The sequence below is a fragment of the Triticum aestivum genome, chromosome 5A, assembly GCF_018294505.1.
Source record: "Triticum aestivum cultivar Chinese Spring chromosome 5A, IWGSC CS RefSeq v2.1, whole genome shotgun sequence".
NCBI classification, from domain to species: Eukaryota; Viridiplantae; Streptophyta; class Magnoliopsida; order Poales; family Poaceae; genus Triticum; species Triticum aestivum.
The window spans coordinates 5,725,840-5,739,403 of NC_057806.1; the positions used below are offsets into that span (position 1 = coordinate 5,725,840).

Consider the following 13,564-nt stretch of genomic DNA (forward strand, 5'->3'; position numbering starts at 1 on the left):
CGGCCGATCAACATGCGTCACAGGAGTTGCATCCGGAAGTAGTTCCATGCGAGCACCACGTCCAATACCTGCACCATGGTTAGGTAACAACACAGGCGAATATGCAACATCTTCAAATTGGCCAAGCATAATAGGAGATGAATGCATAGATGGGGGTGTGGCGGGTTGCTACGGCATGGCGGAAAAGGGGAAGACGTTCTCATCAAAGACAACATCACGGGATATGTAGACACGATTTGTTGGCACATGAAGGCACTTGTAGCCTTTATGAAGAGAACTATAACCCAGAAACACATATTTCTTAGACCGAAATTCAAGATTTCTATGATTATATGGACGAAGATGGGGCCAACAGGCACACCCGAACACCTTAAAAAGGTATAGTCAGGAGTTTCATGTAAAAGGAGCTCAATAAGAGTTTTCATATTAAGGACACGCGTAGGTAGTCGTTTAATAAGAAAACACGTTGTAGCAAAGGCATCACTCCAAAAACGAAAGGGTACAGAAGCGTGAGCCAGGAGTGTGAGTCCGGTCTCAACTACATGTCGATGCTTGCGCTCAACAGCGCCGTTCTGCTGATGTGTATGAGGACATGCTAAATGATGAGAGATCCCAAGCTTATTAAAGAAAGTATTGAGGTTGCGATATTCGCCCCCCCCCAATCGGACTGAACATGGATAATCTTATGCTTGAGAAGACGTTCGACATGCACTTGAAACTGAATGAATATATCAAACACATCAGGTTTGTGCTTAAGAAGATAAAGCCAGGTAAAGTGACTATAGGCATCAATAAAGCTAACATAATAGTTGTGACCACTCACAGACGTTTGAGCGGGACCCCACACATCAGAAAACACAAGTTCAAGAGTACTCGTTACTTGACGAGTAGAAGAAACAAATGGTAACTGATGACTTTTGCCTTGTTGACAGGCATCACACACGGACATCTCCTTATTGCTAGACTCGATAGGCAGCTCATGACGGTGAAGTATATGGCGAACTATGGGAGTGGGAGGGTGACCAAGGCGAGAGTGCCACTGGGACAGCGACACACGAACACCACTGAAGACGCGCGGGGCGGATGGATCCTCCAAGCGGTATAAGCCATGGCTGAGGTGACCACTAAGCAGAATTTCTCGGGTGTCTCGGTCCTTAACAAAAAGATCAAACGGGTGAAATTCACATAGGACATTGATCAAGAGTGAGCTTTGGAACAGATAACAGATTAAGAGTCACCGAGGGGACCTGTAAAATATTACGAAGATGAAGCTGCCTAGATGGATGACTAGTTAAGAGATATGCTTGACCAATGTGAGAGATGGGCATACCTACACCGTTGGCGGTGTGAACCTTGTCGTGACCGTAGTATGGCTGGTGGGTGGACAGCTTGGTGAGCTCGTTCGTCATATGATTCGTGGCGCCAGTGTCCATATACCACGCGGGATCAATCGGGTATGACGGTGTAAAGCCGGGTTTGACGCGTGTATCCTTGCCCTTGGCGGCAACATGAGCAGCAGGAGGGCCAAAATCCGCCATGGCAAACTGACGCTAATTACATTTGCCATCGTTACCAATACCCAGGAAGCTCCGTTGAAACCTCTTGTGGCACTTGGAGGCGAGATGCCTCTCACGCCCGCAAAGCTGGCAGCGCAGGGGGGGTGGCGACCCGGGCAGGCGACGAAGGTGCAGGGGGGCGCTGGCCACGCGATGCCCAAAAGGCCGCTGGCTGGTCGGCAATGGTGGTGACGGAGCGGCGAACTTTGATGCGTTGCTCGGTGAAGAGCAGACGGGAGAAGAGCTCGTGCAGAGGAAGCGGCGGCTTGGCGTTGTGGACGGCCTCGGCAAGGTTGTCGTAGTCGGCATCGATACCCTTAATAACGTAGCCAGCGAACTCCTCATCACTCAGCGGTCGACCAATAGAGGTCAACGTATCTGCCAAGACCTTGATTTTGTTGAAGTATGTTGTGGCAGAGGAGTCTAGTTTCTTGACATCATCAAGCTTGCTGCGAAGAGCCATCGAGTGGGCGGTGGAGGTCTGGGCAAACGCATGTTCCAGAGTCGTCCACGCATCCAAGAAGGAGGCAGCAAAGAGACAAAGGCCAGCGACTCCGTCTCCGAGGGAACCCTGGATGGCGGAGAGGATCGCTTGGTCTTGCTACACCCACACACGGTGCGCCGGGTTGATGGCCGGACCGTGGACGGTGTGGATAACCTGCGGCAGACACGGCAGGGAACCATCGACATAGCCAAGGAGGGAGCGGCTATGGATCAGCGGTAGAACCTTGGCGCGCCAATACAAATAGTTGTCCGGCGTGAGACGAGTCGTGATTAGGTTGTCGAAGTGGAACGGCCCAGAGATCATGGCGAGTGTCGGGGACGAGCCAGCAGTGGCCGCAGGTGGCTCCATCATCGCAGCGGTGGAGACCACCACTGTCGATGGCGCGGGAGACGGCGGGATCGAAGCCAAGAACAATGAACCCACGGCTGTGGTGCCGAAGAATTGGGGCCTCGGTGACGCACCAGCGTGGGCGGGAAGATTGAGAAGGGCGGCCAGCGACGCGGGGATGGTCCCGGAGCTGGCGAAACCGGAGGCGGAAGCGGTCATGGCAGCGGCGGCGACAGCGGCCCTAGGGTTTGGGGCACGGCGGCGGCGGCTGCTGGGGTGGAGTTGGAGTAGGTCCTAGATTTAGGCTGATACCATGTTAAACGTAGGATTTGTAGGAACTGGCTCAACCCTCTAGGGGTGGCCTATCACATATATTTATAAGGTTACACAATATACAGATTACGCAGTTGGGCTATGTTACAAAGTCTAACATAGATGCGATCGCATTGTTCCATTATGTCGAGGAGCCACTCAACATTGGTTGGTCTTCATTTAATTTTTATACGCATGTCGGGTTTATAACTCCTCCACTTTATCATCACGTGGATGTTGGATACACAATGGCTGGTCTAACATTGGTGAAGCTCCACGAAGGTGGTGTCAAGCTTACGAACCAAGTGTAAGAGCATCTCCAGCAGACCCTGCAAATCTCGCAAATCTGCATAAGTCCGACGAGTATACGGGCTCGGCTCAATTTTCTAACCAGAACAGAGCTCGTATACTCATCCGGTCCGTATTTTTTTTTACTGCGGCCCGCAAACCGCCCAGCAGAAGCGGTATATCTACGGGTTGGGGAGGGGGGGGGGGGGATACGGATCAAAACCCTATCCCTCCGCCGTCACGTTCCACCGCGATTCCCCACTGCCCCCTCGCATTTCTCGCCGCCGGCGAGCCCGCATCTGCCTCGAAACGCCATGTGGAGCTTCGGCCGCGGCTCCGGCGGTTGCCGCGACACCGAGCGCGAGCGTCGTGTCCGCTCGGACGGCGCGAGGAAGCGCAGGGCCAAGAAGTGGACGAACCGGGGCCTCTCGCCGCCGTCGAGGTTCATCCGTCGCGAGACAGAGGAGTACGACCGTCAGCATGCCGCGGGGTCCTCCGTCGTGGGCTCGTTCGCCGCGGGCTCGAGATCTGCCGTGTGGCTCACTCGCGTGGCGAGCTCTTCCCCTTCCGGTGTGAGGCTTCTCCACGTGAAGAGGGAGTGGTCGGAGGAGCTGCAGGAGATCGTGCGCCGCGGCACCGTCGGGCCCGAGGACTTCGTCGCCAATGTCGACGCGGTCGCGGCTTCCGTTGCCGAGCACAGCTTGCGCGAGGAGGCAGAGCGTCGGCGCCACCACAAGGAGCTCGAAGACCTCGTGTTCTAGCAGGCGGTCGCGGTGAACCTTGCCAGCAAGGAAAATGACGACGAGTGGCGGCGCATCCGCGTGGAGCAGAAGGAGAAGTACATCGACCTCGGCAGATCCGACGAGGAGGATTGAGCTCCTCCACCGCATCGTCCATGGCCGCGAGGTCGCCGCCGTGAGATCCCCCCCCCCCTCCCCCTACTACTAGTAGTGAATGTAGTATGTAATATGATCTAGTGTTTAGTGTTTGTAATGAATTAGTGTTTGATCATGTTGTATATGTAGTATGTGATGAACTATTATGGTTGCAACTTCTCTCGCTAATTTTAAAAAAAATATGCAGTTTCATATACGGCTTCTGTTGTGCCACGCACGTTTTCGACCCGCAAATGAGATCTTCGTCGACCTGAAAACGGTTTATGTGGGTTAGGATTTTGCGGGGTCTGCTAGAAATGCTCCAAGGGGCTTCGATTGGTCTGGATCACGTGCGTACTGTACATACGGATGCTTCCAGGGTTTCAGGTGTGTTTGGTCTTTGGGTTTGATGGGTGGGCATGGCTGGATGTATAGTACGTGCAAGTGCAGATCGATTCTCCCACAACGCAGCGGTCACGATCTTTGCAGAAGGCATGCTATCGCTAGTCTTTTGTCGGGTCAAGCTTCAGTTTGTAGGAACTACATCACTCGACTTGTTTTTTTAGAAAAGAAGGTCGAAACCCCGGGCTTCTGCATAAAAAGATGGACACAGCTATGTTTATTAAATTCTTCAACAATGGTTTGATAGAAAATATACATCAAACAACACAAAGCCACCACTCTACACATACAATTTTTTTGATAATGGGAGATGCCATCGTAACACCCCACCATACAGAACTGGGATGCCTTCGAGTGGCATGCCATTGACCTTTGCGGACGACACTCCCAACCGAAATTGCACAGGCAAAACAAAAATGACCGGCTCGCCAGGAGCATCCCCGGTGGACGTTATTAGGCGTGGGGTCGATACTCGCCTAGACCGATGCGAATGCAAGGGAACCTGCCGAGCTGATCGTGACCATTGGCCTTTCTGGATGATGCTCCCAGACGTAATGACACATGTAAACCGAAAACGACCGGCTTGCCAAGAGCAACCACAGTGGGCGTTATTAGGCTTGGGTCATACTCGGCTAGACCAATGCGCGCGGAAGGAAACCGGCCAAGTTGATTTTACTCCCTCCGTTTTTATTTACTCCCCATATTAGCTTATATATTAGCTTTGACTGAAGTCAAATTTTTTAAAGTTTGACCAAATTTTATAAATAATATGAACATTTACAATAACAAATTTATATGATATGAAAATATATGCAATGATATATATTTGGTGGTGTATATGATATACTTTCTACAAATGATATGAAAAACCGAGCTGGCCAAACGGGCCGGGCCGGCCCAGCATGGCCCGGCCTGCCGTAAACATGCCTGGCACAGCACGGCCCGTCAGGGCACGATTAATAGCCGGGTCGTGTCGTGTCGGCCCAGCAGCCCAAGCACGTCACAAGATATAAGTGGGCCGGCCCGTGGCACGCTTAGGCACGCCGCCCGTGTCGGTTTGATTTTTTTTCTGCAAAATACCTTCAAAAACAGGGGGGAAAGCCTAAAAATGTAAAAAAATATGGTGAAATATTACAAAAAATAAAAAAATACATATTAAAGTACTACAAAAGTACGCATGCACTACAAAACTATTGAACATATTAGAGTATTAGGTATTTATATAGGACATATATATTTATATATTTCAAAAAAAATAAACGAGCCATGCCGTGCCGGCCCAGCCTCTAGGCCCAGGCATGGCCCATGGCGTGCCGCGTGCCGGGCCTAGGCTGTGTCGTTCCTGTGTGCTACCGGGCCGGCCCATTTAGCATGGCCCGTTTGGCCAGCTATAACACAAAGCTGCGTCACATGAGGGCAAAAGGTGGCCATGGCCCGTCCAGCCTAAGTGCCAAACACTCACACTGGGGAGCAACTAATTAAGGAGTGCTCTTTCGGGAGCATCGCAATGATCAGCGCCACTTGGCGCGCTCACAGCCATTCGCCACGTGTCGCGCTCTGGACGCTTCTTTCGGATTTTTTGTTTTTTATTTTTACGCACGCGTTTTCAGCTTTTTAAAAGGTTTTTTTTCGGGTTTTTTTATGTTTCGGTTTTTTACCGGTCTTCCCTAGCTTTTTGACCAAAACAAAAATTTCGAAAAAAAAAATTGCGCAAAAAATGCATTTTTTTCGCGAGAGTCACGATTTTATTTTCGCGAGAGGCACGGTTGTGCTTTCGCGAGAGGCACGGCCGTGCCTCTTGGAAACGAAAAAATATGTGTTTTCTGTTTTTTTTTTGTTTCGCGAGAGGCACGGTTTTGCTTCCGCGAGAGGCACGGGCGTGCCTCTTTCGGAAAGGAAAAAACACGTTTTTGTTTTTTTTTCTTTCGCGAGAGGCACGATTCTGCTTCCGCCAGAGGCACGGTTGTGCTTTCGCGAGAGGCACGGGCATGCCTCTTTCGGAAAGGAAAAAAAACATGTTTTCTGTTTTTTTTTCGCGAGAGGCACGGTTTTGCTTCCGCCAGAGGCACGGTTGTCCTTTCGCGAGAGGCACGGGCATGCCTCTTTTGGAAAGGAAAAAAATGTCTTTTCTATTTTTTTCGTGAGATGCACGGTTTTAATTCCGACAGAGGCACGGTTGTGCTTTCGCGAGAGGCACGGGCGTGCCTCTTTCGGAAAAGGAAAAAAACACGTTTTTTTTCATGAGAGGCACGGTTTTGTTTCCGCGAGAGGCACGGTTGTGATTTCGTCAGAGGCACGGGCGTGTCTCTTTCGGAAAGGAAAAAAAAACCGTGTTCCCGAAGTTTTTTTCGTCGGTTTTTTACGTCCGTTTTTTTCGTCGGCTTTTTTCGTCCGGTTTTTTTATGAAAAGAAAGTTCGTCAAAACCTATCAACATGGGATTTAGTTTTGAAGATATCGACGCGAGGAATCCAATGGCGAAAGCGGTTCGAGATTTGACGCACGGTTTAAGAGATAAAACATTTTGAATAAACGGATCTACGAAAAGGGGAAACTCCCACATGTGTGCCACTTGTCGTAACCCGGAGAAATTGGAGTGATCTCCGCAAGAAGTACTTCTTAATTAGTAATTTCGCTCACACTGTGCATGAAGTGATGGCCAGATCAAGACCAATTCCTTTCAGATTAGCCTGCCTAGCCCACCCAGTTTTTCGTTCCAAGCTCTGCACGAGGCGCTGTTAGACGATCAGGCCATGTGTGGAACTACACCTGTAAACAATACACGCCTCCGGCCGTTGTTTCGCTTGCAGGCGAAAATGGCTACTAGCCCGGTAAGTTACACATGTAGATAACGTGTATTTAAGCACACCGATCCCAAGCACAGCCTAAGTGTATCGCCCGAAATGCCCGGCCTTTTCTATGGACCCGTGTTGTTAGGTGATAATGATCATGATTGCTTACCTAATTTCCCGTAGGCTATGTTAGTGTGACCGCGGTAACTGGAATTGGTCAAACCGAGAAACACACAGAAGTTTTCAAAAATCAGTCCCAAACAGGCTGGAGGCTCCGAATGCTCCTCGTTTGGAGGGACATAATCAAACTTGTTCAAATTCTGTGATCACCCAGAATTGTTAGTTGAGATAAGTTAACGAGATACTAGGTAGCTGGAAGGGGCCCTTAGGCATTATTGTTACATCCAACTGGTGAACTAACCAAATCAAACAAGCCACAATTTGGATGACCTCGAATGGAAATAATGCCATCCAACATGCTTAGCCAAAATGATATGGAGGCAAATAAATAAAGAAAATGACTAGAACATGCACAATCAACCTAACATCTATAAGAAATTGGTCGGCGAGTAGATCACCTATGTATGAGTATATTGACTTAGGACCTAAATGGAAACATTTGATCATAGGTATACCCCTCGTGGCCTCCTGCCGTATTTCGTTCTTTGGTCTCATTGTTTCCCGAGTTGTTTGGTCGGTTCGTCTGGTTTGATTTGCTTTGCTTGTTTTTTTGTTGTTTAGAAAATGCCTTGCTTGGTGTTCGTTGCCAGTATGCGTGAGAGGACTCGTGGGCCGGCCCAACCAACCGACTCTCACGTGAGCAGGCAAGCGCGTGAGGGGGCGCTCTCGCCAGAGGATTCATTGTTAGCCGTTGACTCCTTTGACATGCTAAACACCGGTAGGTTGACCTCTGATTTCATATCGCCGACAATATACTGTTGACTTTTATGAAATTTGAATACAAAAACAGGAAATTCACGAATTTGGTAAATGTTTCCGGATTCAAAGAAGTTCACGACTTTGAAAAAAATGTTCATGAACTTGCAAGAAAATTCACAATTTTGATTAAAAAATCATAATTTTTGAACTCTGGATTTGAAAATAAATGTTCACAAATTTTAACAAGTTGGTGGAGTTGAAAACAGTTCATGTATTTAAAAATGTTTGTGACATTTGAAAAAGCTCATGGATTTGAAAAAATCATATATTTTGAAAATAGGTTCACACATTTCAAAAAGTTCAAAATTTTAGAAATTTCATAGATTTGAAAATACATTCATTGATTTGAATAAAGTTCAAGATTTTTTTAAGGAATAGGAATTAACTGGTAAAATAAAAAGGGAATGAAAAAGGGAAAACATAAAATAAAATGAGAAACCAAAAAAACTCAATACAAAGCACCCAAAAGAAAACCGACCCAACAGAGCCAGAGGGAACCTTCTAGAAGATTCGCAAAACCAGTGTAGGATAGACTAATATGGGCTGGGACAACCTTCGCATATCTAAACTCGCTAGTGACACAGACCGAAATTTCTCTCTTTATAAAAGGGGGACCCAGAAGACACTAGTATCATAGGCATTAATTAGAACAAAAGCAGGAATTTACTATTCGCCGCCGCTCGCCACGGCGAATTATTGTCGATTCACATAGAGTAGGGATGTGAGCCACACGATATGGCCGACCCACTTCAGCGTTTACACAGTGCGGTAAACCGGTTTTGGGAACCTTCTAGAAGGTTTCCCTGAACAGTTTTCTCCTCTATGTAGTGTCTTTTCCGGGGTTTTTTGGTTTTATTTAATTTTTGTTTTCACTTCTTATTTAATACTTATTTATTTATTCTAATTCTTGCATTTATTGAAAAATATTCCTGAGTTTTTAATAAAAAATATTCTCAGATTTTCTTTGGAAAAAGTTCGAGGTCTCAAATTTTATTCAGATTTTACAAAATTCTGTGATGATTTCAAAAAAAGTTTGTAAGTTTTCATAAAAAATATTCACATGTTTCTGTGAAAAAAGTTTGAGTTCTCAAATTTTAATCAGAATTTTAGAAAATCTGCGTGTGGATTTAAAAAATGCCCGTGAATTCAAATTCTGAATGGAATTTCAAAAAATGTTATTTTTTTCAAAATTTATTACAGATTAAAAAAATTTCAGGATTACAAAATTGTCCACTGTTTTTCAGAAAAACTGAATTATAAGAAATGTTCACATTTATTAAAAACTCTTTGGAATTCAAATGAATATTTGTGATTTTAATAACATTTGCCATTTTTAAATGCTCACAAATTTCAGTAAATGTTGAAAAAAAAATGGTTTCAAACCTGTTAGTGCAGGAAGTTCTTGAACACTCACGCTACCTATCTATCACTGACTATTCCAGTAACTAATGGCACATGTATTTCGACTCCTCACCATTCCACTCCATATTGTATTTTTACGCGCTATGCTTCGGTTCCTGTCATCAGGCCAGCCGAGTAAGGGTCCCCTGTGCGCGCTCTATTGGACTCAACGAGGAGCTTCCCGGAGGGGAAGCTGAGGCTGAACCCGGCGGGCAAGGTGCAGATGCACCACACTAGCTCACTAAGCATTGCTCGGTTTTCCAAATTTCCAATCTATCAACAAATTCAGTAAAAAGGATGATTTATTCTGCTAAGGTACACAACAGGAGAAACATCTTAAAGTCTCAATATTATACATACATACAAAGCCGTGACAATAGATTAGTTATGTCCACGAGGGCTCATCTTGTGCAGCCATCACCACGCATGCATGATAGACAGCGGGGGGCGCATAATTTCATAGCCCGCGGGATGGAAAACCCAATACATAAAACTCACGTATGTATATATCACCATTAATTGATAATGATATTAATCGTATGTATGTATGTATATATATATGCTCCGATCGATCTTATTGCGTTGTTCCTTCCTCAACAGTCCCTCCCTGATCAGCAGTAGGCATGCAGCCTCGATCAGGCCTCGTCCTTGTCTTCAAATATATCGAGAAGGGAGAGGGCCTCGGTGATGCTGAGCTCCAGCCGGAACTTGGGCCCGTCGTAGTGGTGCAGGATCGGGCGGAAGGCGTCCTCCTCCAGCGGGTCGCAGATCTTCCTTGTGGCCACCCTCACCTGAATTCATCCATCGTCGCAAATTGTAATTAGCAAGACATACAGAGAGTTTAAGCACAGTACTCCAAGTTAGGATTGTTCATCCTTAATTTTGTTTAGATGCAAAAGACCAGTAGAAGATTCAGTGTTGTTAATTTAAGGCATCAAGTATGGTACATCTAAGTCATATGTCATTGATTTTACGTGAAGATTCGTGCAAGCATTTCCTTTTTCCTTTTTAATTTTTCTTCCTACTGTATATACTAATAGCTGTATATAACTTCAAATACTTTAAGCTAGTGATCTTGTTTGAGTCCCTAAAACGAAAAATCAATCATGTTTGAGCCCCTTTTAAAAAAGTGATCTTTGTTTGAGACCCCCTCTAGAAGAACCGACCGACCGAGCGTGTGTTGACAAGTGTGCTAGTTCTAGAAGAACAGGTGGTTGGCCTAGGATTGACCGGCCAACCTAATCTGAGGTGAGGTTGTTGGACAGTCACTAGCAAAGTTATGCCGACGATCTACTAGGTTCCAACTAAACAAGACAACAACATCCATCTGTGTAATAATAAATAAACTAATCGATTGGTTGATTGCTTTTGCTCGTCCTTGATCTGATCTGATCTCCTTCCGCTTCAAGCCAGCCTTGCAACTGGCTCGCCAGCAGTAGATTTCTCTAGCCAACTTTTGTTCGTGGAATTATATTGACAATATCAACTTAATAAGTAGCTTAGCGGCACTCTGCCATGGCGAGTGAAGGTGTAGGTACAAACCTGTGCAGGGAAGCGGGACTCGCCGTTGCACTTCTTGTCCTCCCACGCCGCCGGGTCGATGTTCGCTCCGCCAAAGCTCGCAGCCTGTGCATGAGATTCAGTATAAGGCGATGAGTTCAATCAATTAAACACTAATTTGTCATCAAATTGCAAACAAGATAGCAAATTAATTTGATTATTCGAATTAGTTTTACTTCGAAGATGCCGTGGAGCTGGTGGGTGGAGTAGTTGTAGAGGAAGAGGGGCAGCCCTGGCCTGATTGCCCTCACTGAATCTCTGTATCTGGATGGCAACCCTGCAAATTAATCAAAGTAACCAACCCGTCACTACACTAGATCTGATAAAATTAGTAGAAGATTCCTTGATTTTGTGTTGAGGATTAGGTACAACTAATCTAATCGGACGTCAAAAGAAAAATTCAAGAGAAAAATCTTTAGTGTTACCGAAGAGCTGCCTCTTGAGGTTCTCCTCCATAGTGTCGTTGTTGCAGACGAAGATGTATCCTCCGATGGGCTCGTTCCGGGGGAGCGCCTCGGACGCCGGCAGCGTCTTGAACCGCTTCTCCGACGCGGCGCCGTGGTTGCTGTCCCCTCGCTCGTTCTTGGCGTGCTTCTTCTTGCCGTCCGCGGCGCCCTTCTTGCCGCCGTAGCCGCTGAAGTTGTTGCTGCTGCTGTTGTTGCTGGCCGGCCTGCCGATGGACTTGTTGAAGTAGCTCTTCACCCCCTCGTTGCCGCTGTTGAAGTTGCCGTAGCCCCGCCGCCGGCAGCCATCTTGTTGAGCCCGAAGCCGTTGTTCATGTTGGTGTTGTTGGGCTTGGCACCGTACATGCCGTTGGCGTTGGCGTTGGCGTTGGCGTAGGGCTTGGCGTCGGCGAGGCTGACGTTGTTGTAGCGGTCGGCCTTGCTGGTGGTGGTGGCGCCGAAGGCGAGCTTGCCGGACCCGATGAGGCCGGGCCCGTTGAGGCTGCCGTTCATCTTGGCGGCGGCGAACCCGGCGCTGTTGTTGTCGGGCGCCGGGGATGGGAGAAGAGGTCGGCGTTGCGGGCGCGGGGGGCGGTGTTGTCGGCGGGGGACCAGATGGAGTCGCCGAGGGAGAGGCCGGAGAAGGTGGCCGTCTGGAGGCGCAGCTGGTCGCCGAACTGCCAGAACTCGCGGTCGTAGCCCTCCATCGCCATGACACGGTCTCCGCCGGCCGCCGCTGCTGCTGCTCCGAGGTGTTCTGGTCGAGCGAGCTGCGTGCGTTGCGGGATGGGAATGGAAAATGGAGGCCGTGGGCGGGGGCGGAGGGGCTGCTTTTATTATGGGCCAGACAAGGTGCGGTGTGGTTGGTTGGTGGGGTGGCGCGGTTGGATTGCTTCCAGTGGAAGTATGAGAAAACGAGTGCGAATCGGCTCGGGAGTAGCTTGGATTGGACCGTACTTACTACCTAGTCGTCGTCTGCTCGCTCTCCTGTGATCTTGTCAACTGTCGCCGTGTCCGGTGGGTCACGCAGGCGCTCGGACGTGGCCGTGTCGTCGGGGGAAGCTCGCGGAAGGCGCGCAAACCGCGTCCGGGGATTCATCGGAGGGCGGTGTGGGAGGAGACGTGGAGGCCCGGCCCGGCCCGGCCACGCGGCTTTTTTTGACTCGCGGGCTCCAGTTTACCTTTCTTTTTCTTTCTGAAAAAATAAAGTGATCTTCTAGAACATGGGATGGGATGGCTTTGCTTCTACTCTCGCTCTCGTGCCAACTTTCACACCGAATTTCTCACCCCTCCGGCCTTTTTACTGATTTTCTCCTCAACTTTACGGTGAACACGACAAGGGGCTCAAAAAAATTTATTTTATTTTTTGCGAGAAAGGGGGCTCACATTTTAGTCATGAACTTTTCTGAGTCGGTCGCTGCTGCCCTCATGACCGCTCCTGAATATTACAACAGAGCTTCAGCAGTTTACTTTATAGCTTAATCAGGCTTTTCCATGCGAGGCCCATCATTTGTTCAGAAAACAAAGGGCATGCACTTGCACTCAACTGAGACATGCAGCTTAGCTTGTACTCCCTCCGTCCGAAAATACTTGTCAAAGGAATGGATGAATCTAGATGTATTTTAGTTATAGATACATCCAATTTTATCTATTTCTTCGACAAGTTTTTTGGGACGGAGGGAGTACTCAATATAAAAGCGTTTAGGTCACTTTTATGTTCATAACGTCTTATATTATGGGATGGCGAGGGTACACGTCCCTGTTAACAACCAAATACAAAAATTTGAATCTTGAGTAATACTATCGTGTACTCCCTTCGTCCAGAGTATATTGATGAGTTATTTACGCAAAACTACCATAGTTGAGGCTAGGGTAACAACTCGGTACCACATTTGTACCAGGGCAAAAAAAACCCACCGAAATTGTGCCTAATTTGTAACGCGGCTGATGCTCTGAATTGGTCGCGGAAAACAGCCAAACCGACAGGTAGGGCTCACCTGTCGGGCTGACGTGACAAAGACTATAAACTTTGATCAACTGATATGGCAAATGAAACGTTGGCCCCACCTGTCAATGACTAGACAATCATCTTCTTCACATCTCTCTTGCTACGAGGCATTTCATCGAACAACTTTTGTGCGTGGATCCAATTGTTCTTCAAGAGCC

The 13,564-nt window shown here is 47.7% G+C and overlaps 1 pseudogene across 1 annotated transcript; it reads right to left on the bottom strand.

Moving 5' to 3' along the window:
* Nucleotides 1-9,679: 9,679 nt before the first annotated feature.
* LOC123101954 (B2 protein-like) lies at nucleotides 9,680-12,243 on the bottom strand (annotated as a pseudogene). Its single transcript, XR_006448677.1, has 4 exons — nucleotides 11,381-12,243; nucleotides 11,132-11,232; nucleotides 10,938-11,021; nucleotides 9,680-10,186 (listed from the first exon to the last, which is right to left on the bottom strand). The product of XR_006448677.1 is annotated as a B2 protein-like (transcript).
* Nucleotides 12,244-13,564: the final 1,321 nt, after the last annotated feature.